The following is a 19404-nucleotide window of genomic DNA, read 5'->3' as shown; positions in this document are numbered from 1 at the left end:
ATAATCTGATAACTGTTCCTCTAATTTAAAATACCAAATCCAGTCTCATCATATATACCTCTTCCTATTATTATCTGTCAGTTTTCAGGATAAAATAATTTTGGAGAAGATGGAAGCTGGCCATGAAGAGACTGCCAGTCCCTGACTCTGCATGATGGGGAGCTCACCACAGGAGCTTTGCATCTATTCTGAAGAAAAAGAGAGAGCAGCACTGATGTTGAAATGCAATTAATTAACCATCTCATAGGTTAGGGGTATTTTCAAACACTTGAGTCCTTATAAACCATAGAAGAGTGTCTTGTGCCTACAATATTTTACCACAAATTTAATGACTGTATAATGATATATGCTATTATATCATATACACTTTATATAATATATTGAATATATTATATATTGTTGTATATATTTTATACAATATGTATTGTATAGTGAATGAATAATACTACATAATGATAGGGCCAACAAGAATTGATATGAGAGCACACATAGAAAAATATTAACTCAAAGTTTATAGCTGGAGAAGGTAAGGAAAATAATTCAAACTGAATCTGAGGAAAAAATAGTTTTTGACAAAAATGGGTTGAAAGGGAAAGAACAACCCCAAATAAAACTTGTTTTAGCTGAGTCATTATTCAGTTTCATTGTTCCATGTGTGAGTGGTAGTATTATGGTTCCTATAAAGACCTAATACAGGGAAATGAAGGGGTGAGTCATGGCTAGCAACAATGGGAAGAATCTGCTCGAGGGAACTTATTTAGAAGACTGTGGACATTTTCTCCTGGGCTGATGAATTACAAGAAGAAAGGGGAAATAGGGTTACATTACAGACAAAAATGGAGAGGTACTGAGATCAATTAGAAGACAGGAAGGTTGACAAAGGCCTCATTGTGTACTGTGTAATGTAATCAAGTAAGGACAGCAAGGGCAGAACACTAGAACACGTTGGGACCTGAGCAATCAAAAATTGACTTTCTTTCTCTACATATTTCAGGCTTTATCTTTTCAAATCCTTCCTTTCTAAGAGATATGACTAAATCTAGGAATTTAGATCTGAAAAGACAGCAAAGGGAAAGAATTCTGATTTATAGGCTGAGGCTCTATCAGGAAAATAACACAAATGTTCACAGAGAATTCTATGACCAACATTAAATATAAAAGGTAAATATGGTCTTTCCATGACATCACAGTAGGGTGTAGCAAGAAGGGACTTTAGAGATTCTTATTGAGATGCATAATAGCATGGTTGTATCCCTAATTGCTTCATTCTATACTGAGTGCAGGAGTCAAAGGCAAAAGCTTCCACTTTCAAAAGAAAACAGGTACATAAAATGGTAGAAAGGCAAACTAAAAATATGGATAGAACTTGTGTTAGTGATTGCCTGGAGAATGACACAGGGTAGGATGTACTAGTATGAGTCACCAGGAACATTTTTTTCATGGAGAAGCTCATTATCTTCTTTTTCCCCAGTGCTGTGGACTAAACAGGAAGCCTTGTGCTTGCTAAGCAAACAATCTTCCTCTGCGCTAAATCTTGATGTGTTGCTGACACGTGCACATGTCAAAACAGCAAATTTCTCACTCTCTCTCTCTCTTTCTTTCTTTCCCTCTCTCTTTCTCTCTCCGTCCCTCCCTCCCTCCCTCCCTCTCTCTCTCTTTCTCTCTCTCTCTCTTTCTCTCTCTCTCTCTCTCTCTCTCTTGTACACACACACACACACACACACACACACACACACACACACACACACACCACAGTCCACAGTGAAACCGATTTTAAAAGAGGGCAATATGTATGGTATTAAATCTACTGCGTGCAAAATGTGTATTAGTTTTGGCAAATGCATCCTTGGATCGCACTTAAGAATGTCTGACTCTTTAAAACCGGTCGTTCTTTTTATGCCAAACAGAGAAAATAAATTGTAATGATGGCTACCAAAGAATACAACTGTTCCACTTCAATGAAGCATGGAGTTCTGCAGTTCATTGGTCCAACAGAAAAGGTTATGCACTTGTTGATGCTAAATATCCGATCATGAAATTAGAATTCATATATCCCACAAAATGGTAATAAAAATATGCTACATTTCACACACTAGAAAAGATGAAGTTACTAAAAATACTTACAATATCTTTTTGCTCATTCTGTACAAGATTTCGAGGATTCAAAGGTACGTAGGATGTGGTCTCTTCTCCCTGGAAGCTTGAGACAGATGATAGATTGATACATATTGAGGAAAATAAGCAAATAAATAAGAGATGCCTGGAATCTCACAAGAGTGCCAGGAAAAGAATGAGGTAGAGCGTAGAGGATAGACGCTCACCTGAGGACCACAGAGATGACATTTCTATTGGTTCTTGAGAAAGAAATGTTTTAACAGTGACAAGACGGTAGAGGTTGACTACTAAAGAACTGTACAGAATACAAGCACAGAAAAGAACACAGTGTATGGGATGTGTCATAAAATTCATTTTGCTCAGAAGAGAGGGCAAACACAGGGAAATAAGTCTGAAGTCAGTTTTGATGATTGTTTCTTTTGATATGCTGCTGAAAAAAATCTACTTGGGAATGGAGAGGATTTTCTTTCCACTTTACAACTGTCAGATCACACTCCATCACTAAGGTAATCAAGGCAAGAACTCAATACAGGAACTTGGAGTTAGGAACTGAAGCAGAGGCCATGGAGATTTGCTGCTTACTGACTTGCTTTAATGACTTTCTCAGCCTGCTTTCTTATGGTACCTAGAACCACCAGCCCAGCAGGGGCACCATCTCCAGTAAGCTGGGCCTTCCTATACCCATCCTCTACTTTCTTTTAAAAGGGACCACATAGTCTTGCTTATAGATTAATCTAGTGGGGACAGTTTTTCAAATGAGATTCCCTTTCCCAAAACTTTCCACAGCTGTGTCAACTTGACATGAAGCTCTCTAGCATGCCAATATAACAATACCTTTGGAACCTAGACATAATTGAAACATAAGGACTTTACTCATATAAAGTATATAATGAATATAAAACTAGCATGCATATATATTATACCACATTAGTAAAAGCTAATTCATACATTAAATAATTAATATAAAAAGAGATCCATTAAATGGTTGACATTTTAAAAATTGCCTTTTATTTTTGATTGATAGTAACTGAATATATTTATAACATACAGTATGATATTTTGATGTATGAATAGTTTACTATTAACCAAAAAATAATTGATCTATCTATCATCTCATATATTTATCATTTCTTTGTATTGTGAATATTAAAAATACTCTACTAGTTATCCTGAGATATACATTGATAGTTTCCCTTTATAGTTATTTTACTATGTAATAGACCATAGAACTCATATCCAATAGTGTCCCTATATTATGAAATATTTTGTGTCCATGTTTTCCTTCTTCACATACTTTCTAAGTTCTGGAAACCACTATTTTTTTTTTTGAATTGCTGGCTGGCTTATTTCAGAGAACCTTGAGAAGATTTCACTCTGAGCAAACATGCCTCTCCTACAGTCTAGGAAACTTTTCAAAGCTAGGAGGACAGAGACAAGGAGGGACTGTGTGCATGAGTCGAGAAAAGCTGTTCTTTGTAGACAAAGTTGACCTTTTGCAGTTAGGTGGTGGCTCAAGAGTTTGAAATGAGGTGCAAAGCAATGCTGTGTTCAAGATGTTTCCACAGGCACTGGGATTGTCTTGGGACCAATCTCTGGAGTATAAAAGCAACTGGGGGAAGTTTATTCAAGTCTCTTCAAGAGCAGATAAGGGCTCTTTCCCACTGAGCCATCCATCTGCCCTATCTCTTGCAACCTCCAATTTCACTCCTGGTTTTCTGGGGGAAAGGCACAGGTCTCCCTATGTATTTCTTGATGTCCTAGAACTTACTCCATATAACAAGCTGTTGTGAAGCTCAGAGACATATCTGCAACTGCCTCCCAAGTTTTAGAAGCAAAGGCACATGCCACTACATCAAGCCACTTTTGAACACAGTTTGATCAAAGTCTTGCATCAATGTCTCTAATGAATATATTTCTCAACCAAAGTTGGGATCTTGGCTTTGTATTTTTAAACCACTGCCCCCCTTCCCCAGGCTAGCCTCAAATTCCCTATGCATTCCGGGTTGACCTTTAACTTCAAATCTTACTGCCTCCATCTGCTGAGTACTTGGATTAAAGACATGTTCTATCGCAGCCAGTGGTTCTTCTCTTTAACGGACAAGTATTTATTGGTCACAGTATGGGACTTTGCTTTAAAATACTCTGATCCTGGGAAGAGTATATGGGAGATATGGAATAAAATTGAGTGTGAATGTGGGTGCCAGGGCACATGAGTGGAGGTCAGGGACAATTTTCTGGAGTTGGTATCTCCTTCTACCATGTACTTGACATCTAAGTCAGTTGGTCAACTTGTCTAGCACCCGCTTTCAACTGACTGAATCATCCTACTAGATGGAAATTAGTAAGTGTTATGAAGGGATGAACATGAATATACAGATATTCAATCTCTTATTTCTTGCTTTTGTAACTATTTATAGGTTTAACATAATAAATGTTAAACTAAATTTCAACCTTTACTGTAATGAAAATATGTTTTTTATAATCAATAAAATTGAAATGATACAACTAAAATGATACAAAAGTAGAATTAAAAGTTCATAATATTATTCTCTATTAAGTGACTTTTCAGTATAAATCTAGGAAAATTTATGGTCAGTATTTATCTAACAGTTACATATTTTACTTAATATTAAAGTTTACTTATATATTACCATGGATCAGAAACTTTCCTTAAAAATATTGACTAAATTTAGGTTCATTTTGGTAAATAAATATACGACATATTTGGCAGAGACTTGCCCTAGAATTCACAAATAACAAAAGTTGTGGTCACTACCCTTGGTTATGTGTAACCTCCTCCAGCCTAGGCAGGCTGGTTTTGACCTTATGCCACTGAGGCTGGGCCACCTGCAGTGCAGCTCCTCTGACTCAGCTAGTTTCCTTTGATGTAAAACTGCCTATCACCTGCAGAGAGGCTAAACCGGTCTTCCCGAGATTTTCCAGAGTTAACTGCAACCTGTGAATTTGTCGACTTACTGCTAAAAGGTTGTGCTGACAACTTGGCATCACTACATCAAGAAACTTGGCATGGCAGGGGATGGGTTTCTCCCTTTATAAGCGCAGAATTTTATTAAACATTTGAGCTTTGATCAGGAAACTTGACTTAGCTCCATTCTTTCTCTTGACCGCCTAGTTTCCCCTCTCTTTTCAGTCCCGGCTTGCCTCCCATGTGTACCCCATTTCTTGTGAGCCACAGGCCGGCTTCCAACAGTTGTGTACCATAACCTACTGCTGAATGCAATGCCTCTTTGAATATAAGCCACAGAGTAATCAAGCTTAGAGTGAACTAGAAGCATCTGGCCAACTAACATTTACAGTGTTGGAGGTGTTATGCAGTCTGCTAGGGGATAAAATGTGTCTGTATTCAACAGTATTGACTTAACCAGACAAGATATACAGTCTGATGCAATAGTGGCATGACTGTCCCAGGAACGACTAACCACTCACAATTAGATCTTAAGCTCATTCAATGCAAGGGAAAACATACCTGGTTGTTAAAAGTCTATGAGTAATGAAGTCGCAGGTCATAGAAGAGTCATTGTTGTTTTGCTAAATGGTTGTATAATTTATCTGCCTCTCAAGATTTGTATTTAGACACAGACTGGTACAACTCTCTGCCTTAGGTAGAAAAGCTTCTTTTGGCAGTGCATAATAGTCAGATCAGAGATTCACCAACCTGTCAAATTGCTAAGAACAAGGAATTGCTGGATAAGCATCCCTAAATGAGACATTAATACTAGCCACCCATTCATCCACCCATAAGTACCTATTATAAATTTTTAAATGAGGCATACTATGAAACTAAAAATTATAACAACACACTGCAAAAAAATTTTCAAAATCCCTACTTCTAAGTTTGGAACTCATTACTGAAGATAGTAGGCTTGCTTTCATTAACCCCATTAGCACCAAAGCACAATATTGCAGGAACTACAATATTGCAAATATATATGAATTGGATAGCTACTAAATGACTAAAAGGCAGGTATCATATAAAATATGGGTACACTGGAAAAGGAAATGATTTATTTTTCCTGGGTCGGATGGAATGTAACAATGAGATTTGATTATATTTTTTGAATAACTTCTAATTTAATCAGCTATTATGTCTAGAGTTTTTTTTTTTTATCTAATATTTGTAGATCATCATTGATCACAAGTAAATGAAACTGAAAGAAGCCAAATTCCAGATGGGAACCAGTTATAGAGTAGAAACCTTGGATATGGAAAAAGTGTTTTTCCCTAAATAAAGCCAGATGGTAATTTTAATTAACCTTGAAATTTTCAAAGACTACTGAGATAGCCAACATATCCACACAATTTCCTGGGTTGGCATTGTTCCAGCCTGGAAGTTCATGTGAGGATGTACTGAGTTTAACATAGATCATGGGAGTTGCAGGATGATAACTTTGAGTGATTTATTTGATTCCAATAATTTCTTTATTTTCCAATTAGAATACTAATATAATTCAAACTGTAAGATTTTATGAGGTTTTGATCAAACAAAAATTACAACATATATAGCATAGACTCGATATACAGTAGACACTCTAAATCAGATATCATGATTATTTTTATATACATGTAAAAAGACTTAAAATAACCAGTGTGAAAGCAGCTGTTTTTTTGTACTGGACTCATGGTTCTATGTTGAACAGAATTGAATTGGATGTCAGGATACCAGGCTTTTGCCACAGTCCTGAAATTAATAAAATGGTAATTTGATGTCTTTAGTCTTCAGAATTATAAAAAATTCTATAAAATTAGAGACACAGTCCAAAAAGGAAGTTGTACCAGGGAAATTCTGAGTGCTTGTGAGAAAATTCCAAGAAAATAAGAGTTGTATGGCTTCAGTTTCTTCAAAAACATGCAATTGTTCTTGGAGTATGCTTTTCTGTATCTCCTAAGTGTAATGGAATAGGAGTAAGTTCACTTTAGATTATTCATGACAACTGGCCATTGCAATTTGTTTACATGAATATGTGAAAACATGTTTTTGCATGTCCTTATGATTACATATGTGTTGAATGCATACCCTCTCTCATCATATCACCTTCCCAATGCCATGAATAAAGTTGCCTATTGTTTGACACTTTAGTTTGTGCATTGTTATGCTCCATTCTCCCAGTTTCTACTATCAATTAAAGCTGCAAAATACTTTAAATAGCCACTGGGTTTAAAATGTTTTGGAGCTCTTGCCTCTCTTGTCTCTCTTGCCCCCTTGCTCCCCCTCCTCTACCCATTCCCTTCCCCATCTCTCCATGTGGCCATGGTCAGCCTCTACTTCTCTCCTCTCTCCCTCTCTCTGCCTTTACCTGCCTTTGCTACCCCGCTTAACTCCCCTCCCCATGCCCTGAATAAACTCTATTCTATACTAAAAAAACAAACAACCCCCCCAAACCAAAACAACAACAAAAAACAAAAACAACAAAAACAAAAAGGTTTTGAAGACTCCTAGAAAACCAGGAATTGTCTTCATTGATTCTCACCTGTGACAAGAAAGGAATGGAGCACATCCCTCTATGTTCACCTGTCAATTTGTTTCAGCCAGAAACTAATTTACATTTTAATTCTAGAGGATCATTTAAAAGGATTTTGCTTAAAGCTATGTGACCATGAGAATGATTCAATTTCACAATTGAAAGCTTCCATTAAAACCATGTAGCTTGAATATTTTTAAGAACTAAATATTTAAGAAAAATATAAAAGTACTCATAACTATAGCCTAAGAACAAAAATTATATTTTATTGGTAATATGATAGAAATTCCTGTCAAATGACAGGGCAAATATAATTCTTAACATGTTTTTGTGATTTTAGTATAATTCTTACAGATATTTTCTTTAAAAATTAGCATTAGTCCACCTTAAAGATACCTTATTTATACAGATATAAATGTATAAATATATTTGGAAAATAGAAATAAATTCAACCAAAATGAAAATATCAGGCTCACTTCTTTACAATGAATAAATAATTAGGGAAAAGACTAATAAAATAGTAGAAATATTTTAAGGTGGTGTTGTGTGACAAGACTTTTCTGGGAAGATGCAACACATATCTACTCAAACCAGATACATAGCTCAGTTCAGATTAAAGAATGCATAACACCCAAATCTAACTTTTATTAACTAATGAGTTTTATTGTGGTTATTTACAGGGGTATGTGTGGAAGTTACTTATAGGAGCAGAAATCAATAAGAGGCAGCCATACAATCAAAGTACCCCTCCCCCAGCATGGGTAATAGAAAATAAAAGCTGAAACTTGGAGCCTGTAGTCAGCTTCCCAAGTGATTCCATTAGCCTAAACTTCTTTTGCCTGGGTTTTATATCTTTTATGTGGGGAGCCGCCATTGCAAGATGGCGCTGACATCCTGTGTTCTAAGTGGTAAACAAATAATCTGCGCATGTGCCAAGGGTAATTCTCCACTCCATGTGCTCTGCCTTCCCCATGACGACAACTCGGCCGATGGGCTGCAGCCAATCAGGGAGTGACACGTCCTAGGCGGAAGATAATTCTCCTAAAAAGGGACGGGGTTTCGCCATTCTTTCTCTTGCTCTCTTGCTCTCTGGCTCCTGAAGATGTAAGCAATAAAGCTTTTGCCCAGAAGATTCCGGTTTGTTGCGTTCTTCCTGGCCGGTCGCGAGAACGCGTGTAAGACTTTTAGAAAGCTGGTTTGATCTCAAGGTTTTCTTTGCAGCCCAGTTTTTCTGAGAATCCATTTTGTAGCTTGTCTTGTCTGAGAGTGACTCTCAACAGTCTTTGTTGTTTACTCTTGGGAGGAAAAGGCATAGTGAATCTGCTCAGTTTCAGGAACTTCCTCAGGTTATTTTGAGTTGTTTTCTTTTTTCTTAGGAGCTTCCCTCCCTGCAGGATGTAATGTTTCCATCTCAGAGAAAACTGTTACACAACAGGTGCTCGCCAACCTACTTTAACTTTGGTCTCTGGATTCCTTTGTTCAAATTTCACTTACCTCTTTGTCTAGCATCTTGGCAGAAAATAGGACATAATCCTTGTCCTCTAAGGGGAAGACCTTAGAAGTGAGCTATTAGAAATAAAGAGACTTGATGTAGTCTAGTTGTGCTAGGGAAAATTCAGAAAGGTTTTATAATATACAAGTTAAGTTCTTCCATCTGTGAACACTAATGGATCACGTTTCTGGATATCTAAGAAATAGCCTAGACAAGCCAAGTAGCAGGAAGAGGATGAAAGTATCTTTCTTTTTTTTTTAATATTTTTTTATTATTACGTATTTTCCTCAATTACATTTAGAATGCTATCCCAAAAGTCCCCCATACCCTCCCCCCCACTTCCCTACCAACCCATTCCCATTTTTTGGCCCTGGCATTCCCCTGTATTGGGGCATATAAAGTTTGCAAGTCCAATGGGCCTCTCTTTCCAGTGATGACCGACTAGGCCATCTTTTGATACATATGCAGCTAGAGTCAAGAGCTCCGGGGTACTGGTTAGTTCATAATGTTGTTGCACCTACAGGGTTGCAGATCTCTTTAGCTCCTTGGATACTTTCTCTAGGTCCTCCATTGGGGGCCCTGTGCTCCATCCAATAGCTGACTATGAGCATCTACTTATGCGTTTGCTAGGCCCCGGCCTAGTCTCATAAGAGACAACTATAGAAAGTATCTTTCAATCTGTTCTTCATAAGAAGAAAGGAAAAAACAAAGACTCAAGGACCAGTTTAGTCACTTTAGTCATTGAGATCCTGTACTAAATTCAGCATGTCTAATAGCTTCAGTGAGGATGATCAATAGCCCCATTTGTGGTAGCCGTGATCATTTAAGATGACAGCGTCAAACATGGGACAGTTTCTGAAAATATCTTCAAGTAGCACAAACTTTACACTTCCCAACACAAAGTACAGCTGGGTACATAGCAGCAGGAGTCACATTAGCATGACTGAAAACAGAAGCCAGAGAGATGGATGGAAGAAACTACCGGAGTTTCGTGATTATGAAATTAATATTTATAGCATAGTAATTAAGCTATGGTGGCACTACATATTGCTTACTAGCTCCTGTAGACGGCGTTTTCCCCAACAAAATTAATTTCTGGTTTTTGTTAACTCTTGATGTGACTGTCCTTATTGGAGTAAAAAACAAAATCAAAAGCAGAGCCATTGGAATTCCCCAGTAGAACAGGATGCTGTGCTTTGTGGTATTTTGATGGCTCAAATAGACAAGCAGAGTCTTTAAACTCTCAAACTTAAAACAATAAAATTTCAAGATCCAAAGTAATTTGCTTGTTGTTAAAAGGCATCACAGCTTTTTAAAAATTATTTTCTCCTTCTTCTGTAATTGGTATGAATCTTGTTCTCTTCCCTTTGAGAATCTACTTCCTTCCTGGTAGTAATGAGGTTGGCACCACAAGCACAGCCACGATCCAGATTTCCAGCCTGCCTTTAGAGAGGACTCTCAGAGCTGCAGGGTCTTGGTAAGTCGTTGCCAGCTTACAGGATTTTAGTCCTTAAAGGGATCCCTGCTTCCTATGCGATTAGTTGTTAGCTAAGCTGGCCATTTGAGAGACCTCTGTATGCAGCAGATCTTCTGCACACTTCCAATATCTCTTTTTTTTTTTTTTTTTGGAATTGGCAAAATGACTGTATTTCTTGTGTCATAGGGGTAACTCAAAGCTGCTTGCTTCTGTAATTCCATGTCCTGTCTTTGGGATATCAATTCTACAGGAACATCAATCAAGGCATCCATTGTGCAGGATACCTGTAACTTGAGATCTATATGAGAAGCAGGTTCACCGAGAAGGAAAACCAACAGGGTAGAAATGTAGGAGGAAATCATCAGCACAGTCCTAGCCATCTCAGAACCCTATGCAACAACTTATGTTTACCCACACTTTCTGAGCTATAGCAGTGTACTTATAGCTTTACAGCAAAGGAAAAGAATTTTGATGTTAGGCTGAGGACAGAGTCTCTGTATCCAAGATCTTCACTATCTCACAGTATGTCTGAAGCAGAACCTTTGGCCTCTTTGAACTTCTAGGCTAATCTGTGAATAGCACTTTCTGAATTACATACTGTGGGATGTAAAATGTAGTTCATTATGGATAGACTTAATATGCCCCAGAGTATTTAGGGACATGCTTTGTATGCAAACAAATATCTACTACAAGTACATCTTCTACCACTAACCTCATTAGAAACCCCTACACGGAATATGTGATGCTAGTGTAGTTAATGAGGCTCAACAGTATGGGATGGGTAAATGCTTTCAATAGCAAGCTAAATCCACAAAAAATTTCTGTTATTGGAAATAAATGCAACAAGAAGAGCATAATCAAAACCAACATTGCTAGTTTCAATCAGAAACAAGCTGCAACATTCTCCCTGAAGTAACAGTGTGGAGGAGGGGGAAGGTAAAACAGTTGAGACTTCTGGGCCATCTGCAATCAGATACAGTGGCTTATGAGTAAATGTCAATGTGCATATATTATCAAGTTACTAATCTTTTTAACATAATATTTTTATTGATTATTTGGAAATTTCACATACCATACCTTGACCACATTCATTTCACAGCCCTCCCAGATCCACAACCCCAACTTGTGACCTACCCTAAGACAAAAGAAGAAGAAGGAGAAGGAGGGGGGGGAGGAGGAGGAGGAGGAGGAGGAGGAGGAGGAGGAGGAGGAGGAGGAGAAGAAGAAAAAGAAGAAGAAGAAGAAGAAGAAGAAGAAGAAGAAGAAGAAGAAGAAGAAGAAGAAGAAGAAGAAGAAGAAAAGAGAAGAGGAGGAGGAAGCTGTCCAAATTGTATTGCTTATGTACCCACTGGACCATAACCAAACTCCTACTGGCCTACCCCTTAAAGAAAACTTAGTAAGTCCTTCCCCAGAACCCTGCCAGAAGCCATCAGTTCTTACTAGCTTCACCTCAGTGTCTCTATCACAATTTTTAAGAGTTAACTTGCCTAATCCATAAAGGAAATTTATCTGACCCCAAATAGTGAGGTATGGTAGCCATGTGAGGGCTTTCCTTCTTTCTCTATTAATAGGGGATAGTATAAGTTCCAAGAGACATTTGCTGACCTAAGATGTCCAAAACTAGAGACAACTGAGTATTTTCTGCCACATCATCTTACTATGAGAGATGGAAAGGTCTCTTTGGTTCACCTTAAAATTGGTAGTCAAAAGACTATAAACCTAACTCCATCAGTAGACAAAATTTGCCAAAGTCAGAAAAAATAATGCCACAGTGAATAAGCTAAGCTTGGTGACAGAAGGCAGTTTCCCTGCCATTGGTTAAGCTCTGACATTCTGCCAATGCCTAAGCCACGTGTGCTTCTCTCATTGTTCTGTTTTCTGGCAGCAGACTAGGTACAAACATGTGCACATCCTTTCTAATATTTTGAATTTAAGTGAATATCTCACTTAAAAATAGAGAGTTCCAATTTAAAGTTTATGAGCAAAATGTCAAGGGTAAATGGTATGTCTATTGCCTAAAGTAACTTAGTATTCTATTTTATTAGATCAAAATCATTGTGACAATGAAATAAATAGTCAAAATATTTTGAAAGTAATGAAAAGATATACAAAGGCCTAAAATTGTCCTCTGTTAGAAAACATTGGCTTGTTTAAAAAAAATAAAAAGAGAGAAAACAAGAATAAAATAAATAACTCAAATAATACATAAATTCTGTTTTTAAGGGACATACCCTTAGTAAATAGACACTAATTTTAACATACCAGTGGGAGCCTTCAAGATGGTTCAGTGGGTCAGCATGCTTTCCTCTGAGCCTCATGACTTTAATTCAGTCCACATGTTGGAAGAAAAGAGTTGGCTACTGTAGATTATTCTATAACTTCTGAAACACACATGCCATTCATGGATGCATCCAAATAAGTAAATAACAAAAGAATATAATATAAAAAGTACAAATGGAAAATGCTAGGCAAAATTTATTGTTAAAGTAAATGCTCTTTTGGATAATTAAGATACACTAATTAAAAAGGAAAAACCACAGTTGAGGCAATATTAACAAAATAGTATACAATATAAAAGTTATTTTATAGAGAGGCCCATTTCAATGGGTCACAAACACAAAGTCCACTTTACTACAGGCAACAGTCAGGAGCCATCATTATTCTTGTGGTGGCATCAGTTTAAAGGTCACAAAGAAAACCCAGTGAATTACGTGGGGACAAGAAAATTAAGACATCATGGTAGCAGGAAATGCCAGCACGTCCTCCCAGAAGCTTTCAGACCAAGTGTATCTAGCAGTGCACAAATAAACAGGATCCATAGGCTGATGGACCTCTCATCATCCTTCACAGATGTTCAGTGAAGCTCTTTCTTCTACTTTTTTTGCTTGCCTAAATTGGGTTTGTCATGAATAAATAATTTCTGTTAATTTACCAAGCAGTCCCAATGCAGCCAATACAATCTTCTCTCTCTCTCTCTCTCTCTCTCTCTCTCTCTCTCTCTCTCTCTCTCTCTCTCTCTCTCTCTCTCTCTCTCTCTCTTTCTTTGTTGTTGTTTCAAGACAGGGTTTCTCTGTGTAGTCTGCCTGTCCTGTAGACCAGACTGGCCTCCAACTCAGAAATCTGCCTGCTTCTGCCTCCCAAGTGCTGGGATTAAAGGCGTGCGCCACCATGCCCAGCAATACAATCTACTCTTAAGTCACTATCAAATTCCCATCTGATTTGGGGCATGGTCTTTTTTCTTTGTCTCACTGGTGATGCTGCAAGCAATGCTGTAAGTAATGGGGTATGGTAGTGTCTTTTCTTTTGTAGCCTTAGCTGCTTCACTCCTTTGCTCCTTCCCTAGGATTGGATCCTGTTCTATATCACTAACCATCAGAGAATAGAAATACAAACCATGAAGAAGTATAACCTATCTATCTGTCTGTCTGTCCGTCCGTCCATCCATCCATCCATCCATCCATCCATCCATCCATCCATCCATCCATCTATCTATCTATCTATCTATCTATCTATCTATCTATCTATCTATCTATCTGAGAGAGAGAGAGGAGAAAGAGAGAGGAGAGAGAGAGAGCAAGAAAGAGAGAGAGAGGAGAGAGAGAGGGAGAGAGAGAGAGAGAGAAGAGAAGAGACAGAGAGAGGCAGAGAGCGAGCTCAGGCAAGAGAATGGAAAATATATATCTATTATACCTATTATATTTATAGATCTATTATACTCTGTGGGCAATATGAGCTGGAACACCTATGATGTTAAATAGTATCCAAGTTTCTAAAAAATTAAAAATATGAGTACTATATGATCTAACAGTCTCCCCATGAACTCAATCCAAATATCACTGATAAGTCATGAAAATGTAGCATGCAATTTAGCCCTTAACAAGAGAGACTTCCTGACATTCATAATTGCGCAGGTTAAACTAGAAGACATCATGGCAACTGGAGTAGATGAGCACTTAAAGAAAAACACTGTATGATCTCAGTTATTTGTGAATTTTCTTTTTAAATACACAGAACAGTACAACAGTAGCCACCAAGGCAGAGGAAATGAAAAAGTCAGATGAGGAGAGAAGCACATATTGGTCAAAGATGGAAGACTATATATCTGTAGGAACAATAAATTACTTTATAGCATGACTGTAGTTCATGAAATTGAGACACATAATGGACATTTCCCAAGACAATAGAGGTTAAATATTCTTTCCACAGGCTATGTCAGATGATGAAGTTCTTCATTCACTTGACTATAATCATGCCTTTATTATCATGTCTGTAGGTATGACAAATATACTATTTAGTTCAAGTACAACAAACCAGAATTATTTTATGTTATAATAGAAGTGGTCTTTAGATAGTCGGAGAGAAAATTACAAATATTAGTTGCTAATGGTTGTAAAGGGACTCATTTTAGCTCGTAAATAATTAGAAAAAGACAATTAAAACAATGTGTGTCATTTCTTGCTTAGGTGATTGGAAAAAAATGAAACTATGACTATAGCAGTTATTGTAGGGGTATGGAAATATTGAAAGCCTCATTGGAGATTCTGATGCTGTATTGTTCATTGGAATGGACTGTTAATATCAATGCAAAGCCTTCTTGAATCATTCATTTCATATTTGGAAAGGCTTATTTCTTTGCATAAAGGATGCCCAAGAATATTTATTTTGATATTGTTGGTAGCATCCAAGACTGGGGCGAAATTAAATTTATTCTATCAGGGAAATTTGAGATTTTCCTCTGAATTATTCTAATTAATAAAAAAAATAAGAATGGTGGATAAAACAGAAGTCATGGCTGCTTGTGTGCTACATCCACTCCAGTAGTGACTTGCTTGACAGGTTTAGAAACCTGGAAGCAGTCAAGAGGTGAAAGGAAACTTAGTCTCCTGGAACTGTGGCATCACATAGCATGTATGCTCCAGTTTTGTCCTTGCGAATGGATCTGTGTACTTCCTTTCAGTATTGTTTTGTTGGTGCCTCCAAGCAATGACTGGCCAAATACCTAAGCAAACTCGAACTTTGCTTCCTGGCCTTCACTAATGCCCTAGGTAGTCCTTGAGCCGACCATGGGCTTGGAATTCAGTAAGAATGTTGCCTATTCAGTGACAATTAGAATTTTCTCTAGTATTCTAAGAGAGATAGTGAAAGAAATCAGGCTTTACTATCTACTACATAGAGTTAGGAACCTCAGGGCAAGCCTAGCACGTAAGTTTAGAATTCTTACTATAGTTATGTATGGCAGACTACATTACTTATTAGTAGAAAAGTCCCCCCACACTATCGCTCAGAATAAAAGCCAAGTCGCTCCCATATACAGAAATTTACAATGGTTTAGGAAGTAGATCTGGCTGTGGTTTTAGAGTATTGCATTATTCATTAGAAGGTTAGCTAGAGCGGAACTCCCTAATTAGAACCATGACTTAGGGGGTGAACCTTTGCCTCAGGAGTGTAAAGACCTCACACCTGGCTTCTAAGACAATAGATGACCTTAGATAGAGCTGACTTTTTCTCTGTTGTTTTATTGCCCAGTTCCTGCCAGTCTTTGTGTTTGCATTTCCTCTGTTTTGTTTAAGAGTCATTAAGCATCTGGTAACCTCATTGTACCTTGCTGGTATGTCACCTAACTTCCCTATTTTCTTCTGTATAAAAAGTTTGATGCTCGATTTGACAAATTACATTCAGATTCAGCACACTTCCTTGTGTCCTGTTTGTCACCCCCCAATTCTCGCCGACTCTATGCCCATCTGTCTGAGATCCTGGTTCCCACGGGTTGAGTGGGGCCGACTGGGCTGGTCCGTGGCATTTGTGGACTTCCTTTCTCCTTTAGGCCCCTCAATTCTTCCCCTAACTCTTCCATAAGAGTCCCCGATCTCCATCCAATATTTGGCTGTGGGTATCTGCATCTCTTTTAGAACACTCCTGGGTGGAGCTTCTCAGAGGACAGTCATGTTAGGCTACTGTTTGCAAGCACAACATTGTATCACTAATAGTATCAGGGATTGGTGCATGCCCATGGTATGTGTCTCAGTTTGGGCTGATCATTGGGTGACTTTCCCATCAATCTCTACTCCATCCCCCTTCCTTGCATTTCTTGGAGACAGGATACATTTTGAGTTGAAAGTCTTGTGGGTGTGTTAGTGTTCCTGTCCCTCCATTGGGGTTCCTTCCTGGCTACTGGAGGTGGCCTTTTCAGACTCCATATCCCCACTGCTGAGCATATACAGGTTGGACCTAGGAACCCTGCACAGATGTAGCAGATGTGCATCTTGGTCTTCTTTTTGATCCCCCAACAACAGGAGTGGGGACTACTCTAAAGCTGTAGTCTCAATGTGGAATATGCTCTCCTGACTGGGCTGCCTTGTCTGGCTTCAGTAGGAGAGGATATGCTTACTTCCTGTAGAGACTTGATGTGCTATGGTTTGGGAATACCAAGAGGGGCCCTCTACCCTCTCAGAGGAGAAGCGGTGAGAGTACAGGGGAAGAGTGTGTGAGAGGAGGCTGCGAGGGGGCAGCAATCAGGCTGTAAAGTGAATAAATAAATAAATTAAAATAAATTAATTAAAGAAAGAAATCATGGCTGCCTCCAGGATGAGGGGGGAAAAACCATTTAGAAACCACGAGAAATCCAAGAGTGTCAAGGAAAGCATGCTTAGGTTTTTGATTGGTATCTAAAAATCATAAAGAGAAGGAAAAGGCAAAAAATATACAAATAGAAATATGGACAGTTGGTTCAGAGATGGAAGGTACTCGTGAGAGTAGGCATGAGCTAGTGATCTGAGAGAATAGAGCCCCCAGAGCTAATGGGGCATGAGGCTATCGTCCTTCATAATACGTTCTCACAGAAGCAGCCTGATTATATGTATGTATCTCAGGCTTTTCTCATACATGATCTTGATACCAGGGAAACCGAGTTCCTCTCTTGGGATCATTAAACTCAGCAGTAAAAGAATTTAACAATGGACTCTAAGGGAAGCTCACAGACAGTTTTATTGGAGTTTACTAGAAGCACCACAAGGCGGGTTTATTGACAATCTCAGCAGCTTCCTAGGGGTGAATGGAGAAAAGAAGGAAGGAAAAAACATGCCATTTAAGTTGAGACAGACTGATGGGCAATGACATGTGATGGGGAGGAAAAGTTTAGTGAAATTCTGTTATGGAAAAATACAATATCTTATTAAATGCTAATTATTCCCCCTACCTCTTTATTACATCTTAAAGTGAACCTGACTTTATCAAGGTGGTCCCTTGGCCTGGCAATCTATTGGCTTAACAGGGCTAACTCTTATAGGAGTAGACAATGGGACATCACCGTTTCAGAGGTACATTTCATTCTTTTGGCTAGACTTAGAGGTACATTCCATTCTTTTGGCTAAGAGGCAACAGCTTTTCCTTAATGGGCTTTGAATGCTGTTGTAACACTTAGTTCATCAAATGAAGGCCAGGTGAAGCAGGATTTCCTGTCTTCCTCTGCATACTGTCCTCTTATATATTGATCTTGATGCTGCTGTCTGCAGTTCTTTATTCCTGCCCCAGTTCTGTCATTCAAGAATGGTTATAAGCCAGAGAGGTCAAAGATACAAGGACAACATGACTCACGGAATTAACTAAACAGGGTTCATAGGACATCAGAGAGACCAAAGGGGCAATCATGGAGCCTGTATGGATGTGATAGGTCCTCTGTAGTTTTTTTCTTTTAAGCTTGGTGTTTTTGTGGGACTCTTATCAGTAGGAGTAGGGGTGTCTCTGACCCTTTTGATGCTCTCAGGACCCAGTTCCTCCTACTAGGTTGCCTTGGTCTGCCTTGATATTGGGGTTTGTGCCTTAGTCTTATTGCATCTCTTTATGCGGTTTGGTTGACATTTCTGAGAGAGCTGCTATTGCCTGAAAGTAAATGGAGGAGTGGTCAATCTGGGGGAAAGGAAAGGTGGAGGCAAGGAGGACCGGAAGGAATGGAGGAAGTGGAGGTTGTGGTCAGGATGGATTGTATGAAAGAAGAATAAACAAAAGGAAAAATGAAAAAATGTTAGTGCTATCCAATGACATACTAAGGCAATATATACAAACCCTGCACACAATGCATGGCACTTAACAGATATTTTCAATGTTAGCTTGCTTCACCTTCACTATAGAGCTGTAAGTTTTAGGGAGGTAGTGTCTTTATTTCATTAACTGTTGAATGCTCTTGGCCTAGAACATGGTAGGTATTATTAAAGATGATAACCCTTTGAAAGACACAAAGTTCATGCATCTGTGATCATTCATCTATATTCGTGCTGTCTTGCTGTGACTACTAAGAGGCTGGCTGATATGGGATCTCCCTCCCTTTGGATTTCAGTTTTAACTAGTCTATGAAAATAATAACAGAACTTTAGAATGACATTTATTTCTAGTACCTATACTCTGTTATTATTTGCTACATTGCCATTGGAAGCTGCTATATCTGTCTGCCTGTGTTCAGGCTTTTGCTGGGTAGGTCTGGGCAAGCCTCCCATAGCCATGTTTGTACAGGGTTCTGGTATTAAAGTCATTCTCTACCTTTGTCCTCAATCTTACCTACAGTAATTGATTTATTGACTTGTTAATAGCTAAGTACTCCACATCCCTTGTAGGTTCCATTTATCTAATTCATATATTTTTTAAGAACCACCAATAATATAAAAATTGTGAAATATAATACATTTATTAATTAAGTGAGGTGATATATATTATATATTGCTTACATCTTATATATTAGTATCTATGTAATATATGAATACATAACATATTTTATATACTATATTATTATAGTTATTGTGTATTTATATTACATATATTTATGCACATACACACAATTCCACAATGGA

This window comes from Mus musculus, chromosome 17 (assembly GCF_000001635.26).
Source record: "Mus musculus strain C57BL/6J chromosome 17, GRCm38.p6 C57BL/6J".
NCBI lineage: Eukaryota > Metazoa > Chordata > Mammalia > Rodentia > Muridae > Mus > Mus musculus.
The sequence above is the reverse complement of the archived record's forward strand: the minus strand, read 5'-3'. Positions refer to the sequence as shown.